Source organism: Nicotiana attenuata, chromosome 3 (genome assembly GCF_001879085.1).
Source record: "Nicotiana attenuata strain UT chromosome 3, NIATTr2, whole genome shotgun sequence".
NCBI lineage: Eukaryota > Viridiplantae > Streptophyta > Magnoliopsida > Solanales > Solanaceae > Nicotiana > Nicotiana attenuata.
The window spans coordinates 61,059,416-61,077,181 of NC_031991.1; positions in this window are offsets into that span (position 1 = coordinate 61,059,416).

Here is a 17,766-nt window from a genome sequence, read left to right on the forward strand (position 1 = left end):
TCTAATCTAGGCAACATTGGAATCTCCAAAGCAATAGTCTTGGCATGGCAATCAAGGACGACATGATATGGAAACAACCAGTCCATGCCCAGGATGACCTCAAAGTCGGTCATATCAAGAACCAAAAGATCTGGTCTAGTCTCAATACCACAGAAAGTCACGATACAGGACCGGTAGATCCGATCCACAACAATAGAATCGCCCATCGGCGTGGACACATATATAGGGGTATCCAAGGACTCGCGAGGAACACCCAGAAAATAAGCAAATAGAGATGAATATATGAATACGTAGACCCTGGATCAAATAGTACCGAAGCATCCCTAATGTAGATAGAAACAATACCTGTGATCACGGCAGCTGAGGTTACTGCATCTGTTCTGGCTGGAAAGGCATAGAACCTAGCTGGGGCGCCAACTGGCTGGCCACCATCTCTAGACGGCCGAATGGCTGGTGCGGTAGCTGGCACTGTAATCATAGGCTGATGACCTTGTTGTACTGTCTTGTCCCGAAGCCTGGGCAGAATCTCCTCACATGACCAAGATCCTCGCACTCAAAACAACCTCTCGGTGTGTAAGATGACTGACCCTGGGTCTATCTCTAGGGACCCGAACTCCCACTAGAGAAACCCTGAATGGCCAGAGGAAGGTAGGAGCTCTCTAGGATGGCACTGAAATAGGGCCTTACTGGAGTACCCCGAGAAGGAGGCGGTGCTGAATATGTGGGCCTACTAGACTGACCCCTCACAAGCTGACCCTTGCCCCCAGACGGAGCATCACTAAACCCTCTAGAATATCGAAACCGCTTTTCTCTCGGCCCCGCTGACAAACACCCTTGATCCTTCGAGCTATCTCCACAACTTTCCCGTGAGGAGTCCCTATCTCAACCTCTCGAGCCATAGTGGCCTAGATACCATAGTGAAAGCCTGCAACAAACCTTCACACTCTCTTTGTATCTGTGGGGAGTATCATAAGTACATGGAGAGACAACTCCGAGAATCTCACTTTATAGTCGGTCACCTACATTTGGCCCTACTGGAGATGCTCGAACTGACATTGCAACTATTCCCTCTGAGAGGGTGTAATATATCTCTCCAGAGAGAGACGTCTGAACTAGTCCCAATTCAAGGGAGGAGAACCTGTTGGTTTGCCGAGAAGATAGGGCTGCCACAACCTACGGGCCCTGCCCTCCAACTAAAAGGTCTTAAAGTCCACCTTGTGGGACTCCAATATCCTCATGTTGTGCACTTTGTCCCTACAATGATCAATAAAGTCATGGGGGTCCTTATGTTGCTCGCCTCAAAAGGCAGGAGGATGTAGCTTGGTCCGTCTATCCAATAGCTTCTGAGGCTCACTAGCCGCAGCTGGTCCGGGATCTGGTATAGCTGTTACAACTAGCTGAGCTCCAACCATGGGTAGTGCACCCAGAGCCTGATATACGGCTGCTGCATACCCTGGAGCCTGAGCAGTAAGGGTCTGTGCTCCCCCTCCCACCTGAGATATGGCTAGGTCTATTTGAAATAAACCAGCCTGCATCATAGAATCCATGAACCGCAGTATACTAACCATGACCTCGTGGAATCCTGGTGCGAACATGAAATCCGTTGGGGTAGCTCCACTACAGGCACCTCACCTACTCCTCAATAACAGGATCCTCCACTGGATCAACTGTAGCACAATTGAAGCAACTCTAGGACGCCCTCGTCCTCTAGCATGAGCTGGAGCCCTCCCTCGGCCTCTAGGAACAGAGGGAGCAGCTCTTCCACAGTTGGTTACATCTTCCACGCACGTTCTCACCACCTGTGAGAGAATAAGAGAAAGATACTTAGCACAACAGCATCTGCACGATCGGAGATGAAGAAAGAGTAGTTTCCTAACACCCTATAACCTCTCGAAAATAAGTATGGACGTCTCCGCACCGATCCACAAGACTCTATTAGGCCTGCTCGTGGCTTGTGAGACCTATGGGAACCTATTGCTCTAATACCATGTTGTCACGACCCGATTTCCCCTATAGGTTGTGATGGCGCCCAACGTCGCCGCTAGGCAAGCCAACGGTGAACTAGTCATGTATTTTTTTTAAAAAAAAAATTCAAAGTAGTTGATTTTTATTTATTAAGTATATAAGAAGTGGAAAAGTTTTAGTAAAGTAAAGCATAAACAAATGAAAGAGCAAAATACGGTGAAATATATACTCAAAACCATAAATGTGTACTAGCATGTTCCCAAGAGCTGGTGTCACAAGTGTATGAGCAACTTAGTAGAATATAAAAAACACCTATGCTACTGTCCAAAATAAGATAGATAGAAAGTATATACAAAAGAGAGACTGTGGGTGCTGCAGAACGGAATTAGAGAGCAGCTACTACTATGCCTCAGTGTAATGAGGGTGCGCGCCTGAATGAATGCCAGATGCACCTGTCTCGGATCCTGCACGATTAGTGCAGAAGTGTAGCGTGAGTACACAAGCAACATGTACCCAGTAAGTATCCAGTCTAACCTCGAAGAAGTAGTGATGAGGAATCGACATCGAAACTTACTATTGGCAAACAAATAAAATACAGAAATCTTAAATGGGCATGAAATATGTGAATAATAATAACGAAATAACAAGTAGTGAATAATTGATTCTTCAAAAATCTCCAACTGACACGTACTAACTCAAACAAATTTCGGGCCAATAAATAAATTATAGCCTCTGAAGTCATAAACGTAATATCAAGTGTAACAGGTCTCCAAGCATTATCACGCACGATTTATGCAGAGGTTGTACTGCTCGATCCAGAATAATATGAACACTTATTGAATGACACGAGCCATAGATGCATCTATTATACTGCCGAAGCATTCGGCCCGCTCCACAAGAAGAGAAAATACACTACACAAACATCCGATTTAAAAGCTATCACAAGACAAATACACAAGGAAGCACAATTTCTATTGACGGTCAGGTAACCCGCCAAAAATCAGATTAAGTGAAATTTGGTCTTTACGAATTCTTTATCAAGCTTCAATATAATTTAAGCACTTAAATTAGCAAGTAGAGTGCAAACAATACAATTATTCATGATTGGGTCCTAAAACTACCCGGAATTAAGCATGATTTGTAGCTACACACGGACTCTCGTCACCTCGTGCGTACGTAGCCCCCACAAATAGAAGAAAATAGTAATTTAAAACACCTATGGGGTAAATTCCTTCTTACAAGGTTAGGCAAGAGACTTACCTCATGCCGAAACTCACTTTTCGGCCCACAAATTCACTCTAAAGCCTCAACTTGGTGCAGAACACTTCGAAGCTAGCCAAATATTATATAATTTAATCAATATACACTCACAAGTTCAAAATTTAGCTATTAGAGTAATATACACTCACAAGTTCAACCCAAATTGGAAGATTCTTAAAATTTACCCCCAGGCCCACTTGCCTGGATTCCGAAAATATTCGAAGATAAGTGTTACCCATAACCTCACAAACTCAAATATGTAAGTTCTACCAAATTCCATAATCATTTTCATGGTTTAATCCCATTTTTATCAAAACCTAAGTTTTTCAACTAACATATAATTTCTACAATTTACATGTCAATAATCTACCCAAAATGCGTGATTTAAACTCATATTATTTAGAAATTACTTACACCAAAGTGGTAGGTGAAAACCCCTCTTCAAAGTGCTCTAAATTTGACCAACAAGTGAGAGAAATGAAGAAAATGGGCCTACGCCCTGATATAAATTAACCTCACTGCCCCAGCGATTTTCTCACCTGCGGCAACTTTGCAGCTTCTGTGTGGCCGCTTCTACGGGCAATTTTCCACTTCTATGGAACACGCACGCTCCAGCTTTGGTCGCACCTACAAAAAATCTCCGCATCTGCGAGCCCGCTTCTGCAGCTCGCCTGGCGCACCTGCAACCATGCATTGCTGCCCCCTCCACATCTGCGATCTCTCCATTGTATAAGCGAGTCCGCTTCTGCGAACACTGGCCAGTCCACTCCCAGCCGCTCCTGTGCTCGCTGGCTCGCACCTGCGTCTACTTTTTCCCAGGTGCGAATGCACTACAACTGCTCCTACATTAGCCCTTCTTCCAAGTTCAAACATGCTCCACACATCATCTGAATAGCACCCGAGGCCCCTCGAGGCGCGTCCAAACATACCAACAAGTTCGTAAACATAAAACGGTCTAGCTCGAACCCTCGGAATGTGTAAAACAACATCAAAACAAAGAATCGCACCCCAAACCAAATCGAATCAACTTATTAACTTCAAGTTCTTCTAACTTACTCTAAACGTGCCAAATCATACTTAAACTTCTCGAAATGACACCAAATTTTGCATGCAAGTCACAAATCAGCATACAGAACTATTCTTAGGCTTGGAATCCAAAATAGACCTTGATAATATTGAAACCTTCTTCAAACCAAATTTAAAGAAACGCTCTAGGGTCATACGTAACCCAGTACGAACATACCCCCAAGTCCAAAATAATCATACAAACCTATTGGGACCGTCAAATCCTGGTTCCGAGGTTGTTTACCTAAAATGTTGACTCAAGTCAAACTTAACCATTATAAGCCACTATTAAGGAACTAAGTGTTCCGATTTTAACATGAGTCCTTCCACTTTGAGCTAATCATCCCCGCAAGTCATAAAATAGTAAAAGCACATACATTGAGTCTTAATTAGGGGAACGGTGATCTAGAAAGCAAAATGTGTAATGACCCAACTGGTCATTTTGAGCAATTACATCCGGTTCGGCAGTTTGAGGTCACGAACAGCTTCATATTATGTGTATCGACCTGTGTGCACAGTCCGGGCGTGAAACCGGAAAGCTTTTATGTGAAAATATAAAAAATATAGTAGTTTCTAGAGTTAAAATTTGGATTTTAGTTGACTTTGGTCAACATTTTTGGTAAACGGACCCGGATCTGTGTTCCGCCGATCCCGGGAGGTCCGCGGTAAAATATTGGACTTGGGCGTATGCTCGAAATTGAATTCCGAGGTCCCTAGCCTTAGAAAACAAATTTTGAAGAAAATTGTTGTGCTGGTTTTTAAAGGAAATAAAGAAATGAATTAATGTTTGAACTCGTTGGTATAGGGTTCGTATTTTGGCTTGGAGCCCGGTACAAGTTTGTTATGATATTTAATTCCTATCTATAAAATTCTGTGAGAACCAGAATTTATTTGATGTGATTTGGACGCCCGGTTGAAAAATTAGAAAATTTGAGTGTCCTTGAGAAAATCATGAGTTTTGAGGTTAAATTCGTAGTTTTTGATGTTATTTTGATGATTTGATTGCAAGAACAAGTCCATATGATGTTTTTAGACTTGCGAGCATGTTTGGTATGGTGCCCCGAGGGCTTGGGTGAGTTTCGGATAGGTTTAGGCTATGTTGTGCTTGTTTTCGGATGCTTCATCATAGTTTCTTCAAGCAAAAATAATACCACGGTGAGAAAATGAGATCCAAATTCCGTTTTGTTTGAATGATTAGATCCGTATCGAAATTACAGAGCCATAGGAAAAAGAATTATCAAATTTGGACATCGTATGAGGAAGTTATGCTGAATTTTGTGTCGGGAAAAATTGCTAGTTTCTGGTGTGTTCGCAAATGCGAATTTCTTCATCGTATTTGCGATGCCCAGTTCGCAAATGCAAACTTTTTGTCGCAACTGCGACTTTTACCAGCCCTGCTTTGTTTGCAGTTTGTGAGGGTTCGCAATTGCGAACCCTGGGTCGAAAATGCAACTTCTGAGGCCTGTTAAGTGAGGTTTTTGACGAGATTTTCACCCATTTTTCAATTTTCTCAAACCCTAAACCTCCATGGGCGATTTTTGAAAGACCCAAACTTCTCCAAATCATTGGGTAAGTGTCTCTAATCAATTTCAAACTATATTTTGTGATTATATCTTAAATTTAACATCAAATTCATGAGAATCTAAAGGAAATGTGGGGAAAATTGTGAAATCTTTCAAAAATATAAAATTATGATTTGAATGACCAAATGGTATCGGAATTAGATAATTTTTGTATGGGAGAACTCGTAGCAGAATGGTTGTTCGATTTTTGTAAATTTTGTCAGGTTCGGAGGTGCGGGCCCGGGGAGTTGACTTTTGTTGACTTTTTGCAAATTGTATAAGAGTCATAGTTTTGTCAATTGAAATTGTTTTCTCTTGCATTGTCTGATGTAATCAAGTCGTTTTTGGCTAGATTGAGCCGAACATTGATGAATTGGTAAAGGAAAAGCTAAATTGAGTATTGAATTGGCCGAATTGAGGTAAGTATCTTAGCTAACCTTGTGTGGGGGACTTCCCCTTAGGATTTGAGTCTTATATGTTGATTGCAGTTCATGTACGCGAGGTGACGAGTGCGTACTCGGACTTATTTGTGGGAAATTGGCCTTTTAGGGTACGTAGGTCTTTACATTCGTTGTGTATGAACGTGTTCTTGATATGGCTGAGTTCCTATTTACTAGTTTCACCTCTACATGCGTAATTTGAAATTAATTGCTTCATGATTCACTCTTATTGCCTAATTGACTCCTATTTCACTTAGCTGAAGAGTTTTGCCTCTCCTATTGTCATGTTATATTTTCATATTTGCTTGTCTTGTTTGAGAATTATTATTATCCCTCCTGAAAATTACTTAGTCTTAAGTGAAGCTAAGATTATTTTTCCCAAATTGAATTGTTGAATATCCTTGTAATTTTCCAACCTTAAAAAAGGGGTTTAGATAATCTATATCCTGGTTGACCTGCCTTTATTTGGGGCGACTTGAATCGTGTTGAGGTTCTTATTATTGACTTGTATATTGTGGGATCGTTGCTACTTATTAGTTTTTCCGTTGTTGAACTGTTCCCTTTATGCCAACATCTTTTATGTGGTTATTCCTTGTGAGCTGGTTCTACCGTTCCCTTGTGATTTACAGTCCTTGAGTTGATTTATTTGTCTTACCTTGTATTATTGTCATTGTTGATGTTATATGTAATGTGGTGATGTTCGATCTTTCTGTTGTAATGTAATTATTGATTCTGTTGGTTGCGCTGCGTATTTTCTTTGGGACTACGGGATGATATCCCGGGAGATCCCCCTGCATGTTTACTTTGGGACTACAAATTTGGTATTCCGGGAGATCCCCCTGCACATTTATGATTGGAATTACGGGAATGCACTCGGTAGATTCCCCCAGTACTGGGTATTTACATTTGGGACTACGAATTGGTATTCCGGGAGATCCCCCTGCACATTTATGATTGGGACTACACAGCACCCGGTAGATTCCCCTTTACTGAATATTTACTTTGGGACTACGGATTTGTATTCCGGGAGATCCCCTTGCACATTTATGATTTGGACTACGGGACGATATCCCGAGAAATCCTCTGCATGTTTATTTTTGGGACTACGGATGTATTTCGGGAGATCCTACTATATTGTATAATGAATTCAGGGCTACAAATGGGACCAGGTAGATTCCCGTGTTGATATATTTGTGTTCGGAGCTCTTAATCTTCTATACTTAGGTGTCACCGGGTGACCTATACTCCAAGGATATTTACTTAAAAATTGTATTTGTAAAGCGTTCATCTTGAAGAAATTATGTTCAAAAGACATTTATTTAAAGAGTGTATTTGAAAAGAAACTATCTTGAAAGAATTATGTTTGAAGAATCTTTAGTTGAAATATTCAAAATAAGTATATTTTGTTAAGCAATTTTTCCCAATTGGAAAGGATTATATTTTAAAGATTTCAATATAGAAATTTATGAGTGAAAGTTTATACTTGAAGAATTTGACTAAAATATTGGGGTTGTTGGCTAAGGCCTGACGTGGAGATTATTGTAGTGCTGAGTTACTAATTGCCCTTACTGTATTGAAATTTTCGGATTTGAGCTGTGATTCCATCCATCCTGCTGTGTCGTTATTATAATGTTCCATTGCTACTTGTTGTTTTCATTCCTTATTGTAATAACTGTACTGTTAGCCATACTGCGTAGTCTTTATATGTAGACATCATATCCTGTTGTTTTTATACCCACCCTTATTCAGTTTATTAGACCAGTAGGTGTCATGACTGTTCCTTGTCACTACTCCACTGAGGTTAGTCTTAATACTGACTGGGCATTGCTGTGATGTGCTCATACTACACTTTTGTACATTTTTTGTACAGATCCAGTTATTGCTCGTTAGTAGCTGTGTGGGTCGTTGCTGAGGAGACTCAAGGTAAACCTGTTGCTGCGTTCGCAGGCTTTGATCACCTTCCTATTTAATATCCACATTGTTTTAGTTATCTTCAAACAGTTGTATTTAGAAGTTGTAGTGAACTCTGTAGAGCTTATGACTTTTACTACCGGTTTTGGGAATTGTAATTGTTCATAGTTATGTAATTTGAAGTTAGTGAATATCAATGTTAATTTTGTAAATGTTAGGCTTACCTAGTTTAGAGACTAGGTGCCATCACGACTCCTTCTGAGGGATTTTAGGTCGTGACAAGTTGGTATCACAGCTCTAGGTTCATAGGTGCTACGAGTCATAAGCAGGTTTAGTAGGCTCTTACGGATCGGTACGGAGACATCTGTACTTATCTTCGAGAGGCTACAGAACTATTAGGATAATCTCGCAATTTTCATTCCTTATCGTGCGATATTGATTCAGCTTGAAGCATATAACTTATGTTCGTTTACATCAACTCATGTGTAATATTACGCTCTCGGTATCTGCTATGCGCCAGTGGTTCGCGATGCTACAGACAGGCTACGAGGGAGTCAGGGACGCTTAGACATACTCTCAACGTGTTGTCCGGACTGGAGATACAAAGGTATTGAGAGACTATTCAGTTGTTTATATGGAGGCGCAGCGGAAGCGTGGTGGGTATTGATTGAGGATAGTTGGCGGTGTTGGAGTACCTTGTGATCTGTGTTGTATGAGCTGTGCAAGTTAGCTCTGCGATCATCAGTTTTCTATGGCTTCGCGCCAAGTGGAGGAGTCCATCAGCAACATTCAGATTGCATAGTCAGACTTGCATCAGTTTCGGCCGAGGTATGTGTATGTGTGGTGTTGGTAGGTTCCTAGAATTTGTATATGACTAAGGTCTGAGATCTTGCACGGGACGATGTTGGGACTTTGTATAGGATTATTACATATCGACTATCCGAAAAAATAGATCAGCAATGTGGTGTTGGGTCAACATAGCGATGAAGTGATTGGTCCTTTAAATAGGAATCCTCTACTGGTATTTGTGGAAGCACTCTTGGATTGGATGGTTTGTGTGACTCGGTTGAGTTGGGGAGGTGCAGTCCTGATGGCTTATTGGCGTGCGGGCGGATCTCAGAGGGTTCTCAGTGGTTTGACTACGACTTGAGTTGGGTGTCTACTATGGGCGTAAGGAATATGTGGTACATTGTGGCTTTCTCCTGAATAGGCATCAGAAATTAATGGGGTGTTGACATTGTTGGCTATCATATGTGAAGAGTGTGCATTTTGGAAAGGACCTTGAGGTTTGGTTTGCGGGTGCATGGCTGGTAGCATGGTGATTACTGGGTTTTGAGGCTTTTGAGGTTCATGTTTTGTTACGTGGCCAGAAACTCTATATGAGTGCTTCAGCAGGATGATAGGGTGTAAGTGTTATATTATCCATTTGATTTGCGTAGTGGAGTTTGAGTATGGAAGTTTTGGTATTCCTGAGGTTTTGGGCTAGATGCCCTCATATGTGGACCATTTCTTACTGGCGGATTGTGAAGAAATGTTGACGATGAGGTAATTAATAGCATGCATGATTGATAGGTCGCTGAGGATTTTTGGAAAGGATATTTACCTATTTGGAAATAATCAGGATTTGGGTTGGGGGCTATTTGAAAGCTCGATGAGAATATGTATCTTGTATCAGATCAAGTTTGAGCGCTCCGGTGAGATTGTCATTATGGCTATGTTACCGGGCAGAATGGATATTATTTGTGCCCCTAGCCTATGTTATGTGCTACTCTTTTATGTCGTGTTAGTCGGTGATGTTGTATGATTATTCCCCACGCATGTTGTAACTCTGTTCAGGCCTTATGGCGATACAGGCAGGATAGACCTCGTGATGTTGATTTGTTCATTGCACCTTAGTTGTTCTTATTTCTTTCATGTTCTTGCACTTTCATTTATTTTCCCACAGTTTTATTTGTGCACTCTGTTGTACTTGTTTATCAGTATTCATATATTCAGTGAGCCCGAGCATTTTGGCTTGATGAGTATTTGGGAGCGGGCTGCACACCACAACGGATGTTATATGGGATACCCTTTCCTTGTGTTTATTTGGTGTTGTGTCTTCCCTCTGTGGGATAATTTAATGAAAAACCTATACTTTTGTTGTCACATATGTTGTACTTGTTAGATAATTATTCTACTTCGTTTTCCTTTATTTGTGCTGCATAATTGAGTTATTGCTGATTTGGTTTACGAATTGTGTAGTGTAAGAATCTGTGTGGTTCCGTGATGAGTTGTTAGTTAGATTGCTTGTGTTGGCTGAGATGAGGTTCTTAGACCTGACTTTAGTGCTAAGGTATTGGGGGTGGGGAGTGTTTGGATGTGAGAGGGTGTTTCTGCTAAGATTTGAGTAATGGCCCTTGGCGGGCGGGAGAGCTTCGTGACTTGTTGACTTCATAGGCGGCTATGAGTTTTCGCAGGTCTCTTTATCACGGGTAGTGTTGTGGATGTCCGGTACAAGGTTGTATTATATGTGAAGTATATTGCCGGCATCCAAGATGTTATTTGAGCAGCTATGGTGGTTAGAGGTTATTGCTTCGAGTATGTGAGTTGTTTGGAACATCATGTGGTTGTATTATGGATTGGAATTTTTGGCTCGATTCAGCTTGTTTGGGCGTGTTCAGTGTGATGATGTGGAATTCGGGTCCTATGATGAATTTCGGATGTTGAGGTTTGGGTCCTGTTCTAAGGTTATGGACTAAGGAGGAGATGAGACCTTTAGTTAAGTTGCATTGTCAGTTTTGCATAGGTTGGATGATAGGGAATCACCCCCGGGTGTATGTATGAGGAGCTTATGCAGTGGTTCGATGGCTTTGGAACGACTCCGGGCACGTTCGAGGACGAACGTATGTTCAAGTGGAGGAGGATGTAACGACCCAACTGGTCTTTTTGAGCAATTGCAACCGATTCGGTAGTTTGAGGTCACGAGCAGCTTCATATTATGTGTATCGGCTTGCGTGCGTAGTCCGGGCGTGAAACCGGAAAGCTTTTATGTGAAAATATGAAAAAATATAGTAATTTCTAGAGTTAAAATTTGGTTTTTAGTTGACTTTGGTCAACATTTTTGGTAAAAAGACCCGGATATGTGTCCCGACGATCCCAGGAGGTCCGCGGTAAAATATGGGACTTGGGCGTATGCCCGGAATTGAAATCCAAGGTTCCTAGCCTTAGAAAATTTTTTTTCAAGAAAATTGTTGTGCTGGTTTTTAAAGGAAATAAAGAAATGAATTAATGTTTGGACTCGTTGGTATCAGGCCGGTATTTTGGTTCGGAGCCCGGTACTAGTTTGTTATGATATTTAAGTCCTATCTATAAAATTTGGTGAGAACCGGAATTTAGACGTGATTTGGACGTCCGCTTGAAAAATTAGAAATTTGAGTGTCCTTGAGAAATCATGAGTTTTGAGGTTAAATTCATAGTTTTTGATGTTATTTTGATGATTTGATCGCACGAGCAAGTCCGTATGATGTTTTTAGACTTGTGTTCATGTTTGGTTTGGAGCCCCCAGGGCTTGGGCGAGTTTCGGATAGATTTAGGCTATGTTGCGCTTGTTTTTGGATGCTTCATCGTCGTTTCTTCAAGCAAAAATAATACCACATTGAGCAAATGAGATCCAAATTCATTTTTGTTTGAACCATTAGACCCGTATCGAAATTACAGAGCCATAGGAAAAAGAATCATCGAATTTGGATATTGTATGAGGAAGTTATGCTCATTTTTGTGTCGGGCAAAGTTGCTGGTTTCTGGTGTGTTCGCAAATGCGAACTTTTTCATCGCATTTGCGATGCCCAGTTCGCAAATGCGAACTTTTTGTCGCAAATGCGACTTTTGCCAGCCCTGCTTTGTTCGCAAGTTGCGAGGGTTCACAATTGCAAACCCTGTGTCGCTAATGCGACATTTGAGGCCTGTTAAGTGAGGTTTCTCACGAGATTTTCACCCATTTTTTAATTTTCTCAAACCCTAAACCTCCATAGGTGATTTTCCAAAGACCCAAACTTCTCCAAATCATTGGGTAAGTGTCTCTAATCAGTTTCTAACTATATTTTATGGTTATATCTTAGATTTAACATCAAATTCAAGAGAATCTAAAGGAAAATGAGGGGAAAATTGTAAAATCTTTCAAAAATGTAAAATGATGATTTGAATGACCAAATGGTATCCGAATTAGATAATTTTTGTATGGGTGAACTCGTAGAGGAATGGGTGTTCGATTTTTGTAAATTTTGTCGGGTTCCGAGGTGCGAGCCTGGGGAGTTGACTTTTTGCAAATTGTATAAGAATCATAATTTTGTCAATTGAAATTGTTTTCTCTTGCATTGTCTGATGTATTCAAGTCATTGTTGGCTAGATTGAGCCGAGCGTTGATGAATTGGTAAAGTAAAAGCTAAATTGAGTATTGAATTGACCGGATTGAGGTAAGTATCTTGCCTAACCTTGTGTGGGGGACTTCCCCTTAGGATTTGAGTCTTATATGTTGATTGTAGTTCGTGTACGCGTGGTGACGAGTGCGTACTCGGACTTATTTGCGGGAAATTGGACTTTTAGGGTTCTTAGGTCTTTACATTCATTGTGTATGAACGTGTTCTTGATATGGCTGAGTTCCTATTTACTAGTTTCACCTCTACATGCTTAATTGGAATTAATTGCTTCATGATTCACTCTTATTGCCTAATTGACTCCTATTTGACTTAACTAAAGAGTTTTGCCTCTCCTATTGTCATGTTATATTTTCATAACTACTTGTCTTATTTGAGAATAATTATTATCCCTCATGCTTTTCTAGTGGTTATTCATTGTGAGCTGGTTCTACCGTTCCCTTGTCATTTACAGTCCTTGAGTTGATTTATTTGTCTTACCTTGTATTATTGTCATTGTTGCTGTTATATGTAATGTGGTGATGTTCGATCTTGTAATGTAATTGTTGATTCTGTTGGTTTCACTGTGTATTTTCTTTGGGACTACGAGATGATATCCCGGGAGATCCCCTTACATGTTTACTTTGGGACTACGGATTTGGTATTCCGGGAGATCCCCCTGCACATTTATGATTGGAACTACGGGAATGCACCCGGTAGATTCCCCCAGTACTGGGTATTTACATTTGGGAATACGGATTGGTATTCCGGAAGATCCCCCTGCACATTTATGATTGGGACTACGGGACAGCACACTCCTTCGCTCTAGTGATCGCTTCGTATACTATGCTTCTTATCCAGCGTATTGAACTCGTTTATTCCACTCGCTCCCCAACTCTAAGAACAACTCCGCTTTTTAGAATTGTTGAAGAAACTACTAACTCTAACTATCTAACTGCACTGATCGGGGTCGATCTCACTGACCCCTTGCTTCACCACGCCCAAGCCGGAGGCTAAGGAGAGCAGAATTCCCCTGTACTGAATATTTACTTTGGGACTACGGATTTGTATTTCGGTAGATCCCCCTGCACATTTATGATTTGGACTACTGGACGATATCTCGGGAAATCCTCTGTATGTTTATTTTGGGACTACAGACGTATTCCGAGAGATCCCTCTGTATTGTATAATGAATTCAGGGCTACGAACTGGACCAGGTAGATTCCCCTGTTGATATATTTGTGTTCGGAGCTGTTAATATTCTATACTTAGGTGTCACAGGGTGACCTATACTCGAAGGATATTTACTTAAAAATTTGTATTTGAAAAGCATTCATCTTGAAGAAATTATGTTTGAAAGATATTTATTTAATGAGTATATTTGAAAAGAAACTATCTTTAAAGAATTATGTTTGAAGAATCTTTAGTTGAAAAGTTTATATTCAAAATAAGTATATTTTTTTAAAGAATTTTTCCCAATTGGAAAGGATTATATTCTAAAGATTTCAATATAGAAATTTACGGGTGAAAGTTTATACTTGAAGGATTTGACTAAAATATTTGGGTTGTTGGCTAAGGCCTGACGTGGAGATTATTGCAGTGGTGAGTTACTAATTGCCCTTACTGTATTGAAATTTTCGGGTTTGAGCTGTGATTCCGTCCATCCTTCTGTGTCGTTATTATAATGTTCCATTGCTACTTGTTGTTTTCATTCCTTATTGTAATTACTGTACTGTTAGCAATACTGCGCAGTCTTTATATGTAGACATCATATCTTGTTGTTTTTATACTCACCCTTATTCTGTTTATTAGACCAGTAGGTGTCATGACTGTTCCTCGTCACTACTCAACTGAGGTTAGTCTTAACACTTACTGGGCACTGCTGTGGTGTGCTCATACTTCTCTTCTGTACATTTTTTGTACATATCCAGGTATTGCTCGTTAGTAGCTGTGTGGGTCGTTGCTGAGGAGACTCAACGTAAACCTGTTGCTGCATTCGCAGGCTTCAGAGTCACCTTCCTATTTTATATCCGCATTTTTTTACTTATCTTCAAACAGTTGTATTTAGAAGTTGTAGTAAACTCTGTAGAGCTTATGACTTGTACTATCGGTTTTGGGAATTGTAATTGTTCAGAGTTATGTAATTTGAAGTTAGTGAATATCAATGTTACATTTGTAAATGTTAGGCTTACCTAGTTTAGAGACTAGGTGCCATCACGACTCCTTCGGAGGGATTTTGGGTCGTGACAAAATGACCGATCGGGTCGTTACAGTCTAAAGGGTAACTTCTCACGAATATTTTCCTATTTTTTAGTTCGTTTAACAATTCAAGAGGCTCTTTCGATCACCTATCTGAATCACGAATTTAAAGTAGAGCATAATATGTAAAGAAATTCAATATCAAGCTCCTCTTGTGACGAAGAAAAATAAGAAATAACTCCACAATTCAATTTAAAACTCCATCAATTAATTCCAACAATTATCAAGAATCGAATCCCTAATCAAGTAACCAAAACACCGTGTCTGTCAATACCCTAATGGAATTACTCCATAAAAATTGAAAAAGTCATCTCGGTAAGACTTAAAACATAGAAAATATCAATGCTAATGATTCGATACTATAACGACCCGACCGGTCATTTTGAGATCTAGCGCGTAATACGGTGGTTTGAGGCCTTGGGTAGCTTCACTTCTTGTATTATGATTTGTAGGCGTAGTCGGAATTGAATTTTGGGAAGTTCGGAGTTGATTCCGAAGGAATAATTCTAATTTCGGAAACTTGAAGTTGGGTGAATTGACTAAGGTTTGACTTTTGAGTAAATAACCTTGGAACCGGGATTGAAGGTTCCAACAGGTTCGTGTGATGATTTTGGACATGGGCGTATATTTGGGTTGAGTATCGAGTCGCCCGAGAGCATTTCAATGCTTATTGTAGAAAGTTTACATTTTGAAAGTATTAGAATTTCCTAAGTCTGGTTTGAGGTGGACTTTGGTGATATCGACGTCCGTTTGGGTTTCCAAGACTTGGAATAGGTTCGAATCGTGATTTGTGACTTGTGCGTAAAGGTTGGCATCATTACGGAATGTTTTGATATGATTCAGACGCGTTCGTCAATGTTTGGAGAGTTTTAATGTTGAAAGAAAGTTTTTTTCGTCGATTCACGATTTTTGTTTTATTTGTGACGTTTTGAGCCTTTGGATAAGTTTGTATAAGGTATTGGGACTTGTTGGTATGTTTGACAGGGTTCGAGGGGCTCGGGTGAGTTTCGAGGTGGTTTCAGACCATTTCTAGGCCATTTTTATTTGCTGGTTTTTGGCTATAGCAGTGTGCATCACGATCGCGAATATTGGATCGCGTTCGCTAAGAGCAAAATGGGAGAAAGGGGCCTGTGAATCGCGTTAGCGGAGACAGATTCGCCTTTGCCAACAAGAAATTTCTGTTGCACAGGGCTGACTTTGGATGCTCATATCTTGCAATCTATAAGGATTTTGGAGATGATTCAAAAATGAAAGTTCTAGTTATTGGTGTCTAGTATGGTTGGACTCGTAATTGAATGCATTGTATGATTTTGTGACTTTTTCAGGTTCCGATCACATGGGTCCAGGGGTTGACATTACTGACTTTTCAAGCAAAGTTGGGAATTGTTATGTGACGACCCAGCCAGTCGTCTCATGAGTTACCTCTCCGTTTCCCCCATTTCTGCTTCTTTATGTTTTGTTTATCCGTTTTTTGTGGTATCCGTTTGGTCGGATCGAATACGGAATGATTTTGGTGAAGTTTGAGACACTTAGTCTCTTTTAAGAAGGCTTAAGTTGGAAAAGTCAACCGGATGTTGACTTATGTGTTAGAGGGATCAGATGTGAGTTCCAATGGTTAGATTCGGGAAGTGATTTGAGACTTAGGAGTGTGATCGGAATGGGTTTTGGAGGTTCGGAGAAGATTTAGGCTTGAATTGGCGAAGTTGATATTTTGATATAGGGGTCGGAATGGAATTTCGAGAGTTGCAGTAGCTTCGTTGTGTCATTTGGGATGTGTGTGCCAAAATTTCAGGTCATTCGGACGTGGCTTGGTTGGGTTTTTGATCAAAAGCGGAATTCGGAAGATTTTAGAAACTTAGGCTTGAATCCAATGTGTTTTGGTTCATTTAATGTTGTTTGAGGTGTTTTGAAGATTGGTACAAGTTTGAATAAGGTATTAGGATATGTTATGCCTTTGGTTGAGGTCCCGGGGACTTCGGGTGAGTTTCGGGTGGTCAATCGGACCATTTCATGAAGTTTGGAATTGCAAAAATTGCAGGTTCAATTGTTGCAGGTTCTTACTCTTCGCGTTCCTGAGTGGACCCTCGCGTTCGCGAAGGGTCAGTGGGAGTCAGTGGAATTTTAGCCTTTGCGTTCACAAGGGAGGCTCCGCATTCGCGAAAGGCTGGATGCTCGTGCATCGCGTTCGCGAGAAGGGCGTGGCGTTCGTGTAGGGTTTTTTGGTTAGCTGGGTCTGAGGTCGAGTTTGTTCATCGCGTTCGCGATAGAGGGAGTGCATTCGCGAAGGGTAAGTTTGAGGAACCATCGCGTTCGCGCGGGTCTTGTCGCACTCACGTAAGAGGTTTTTGGTCAAAGTTAATTCTTGTGCTTCGCGAACGCGAGGCGTTGACCGCGTTCGCGAAGAAGGAAAATAGGCCTGGGCAGAAAGTTTATAAGGTCGTCTTGTCCGCGAGGGTTGGGTTTATTTCTTCCATTGTTGGTCGTTTTTGGAGCTTTTTGAAGGGGATTGAAGAAGGATTCAAGGGGAATCACTTGGAGGTAAGATTCTTGGTTTTAAAACTCAATTTTAATGTGAATTCCACCTAGTAAATCATGCAAATTATGCCAAAAGGTGAAGGACTAGGGCTTGGAAATTTAGACTTTTGATTGAGGATTTGATGGACCATTTGAGGTCGAATTTCAGAACTTTTGATATGTATGAACTCGTGGGAAGATAAGGAATCTATTGGTGTAAAAATTATTGAATTTCGGGATGTGGGTCTGGGGGTCGGGTTTTGGTAATTTCGGGATTTGTGTCAATTATTCATTATTTTCGCTTGGTCTTTGTTCCCTTAGCATATTTTGACGTCCTCGTTCTGATTTTGGATAGATTCGACGCGAGTGGATGCCAATTCGAGGGGCAAAGGCGTCGCG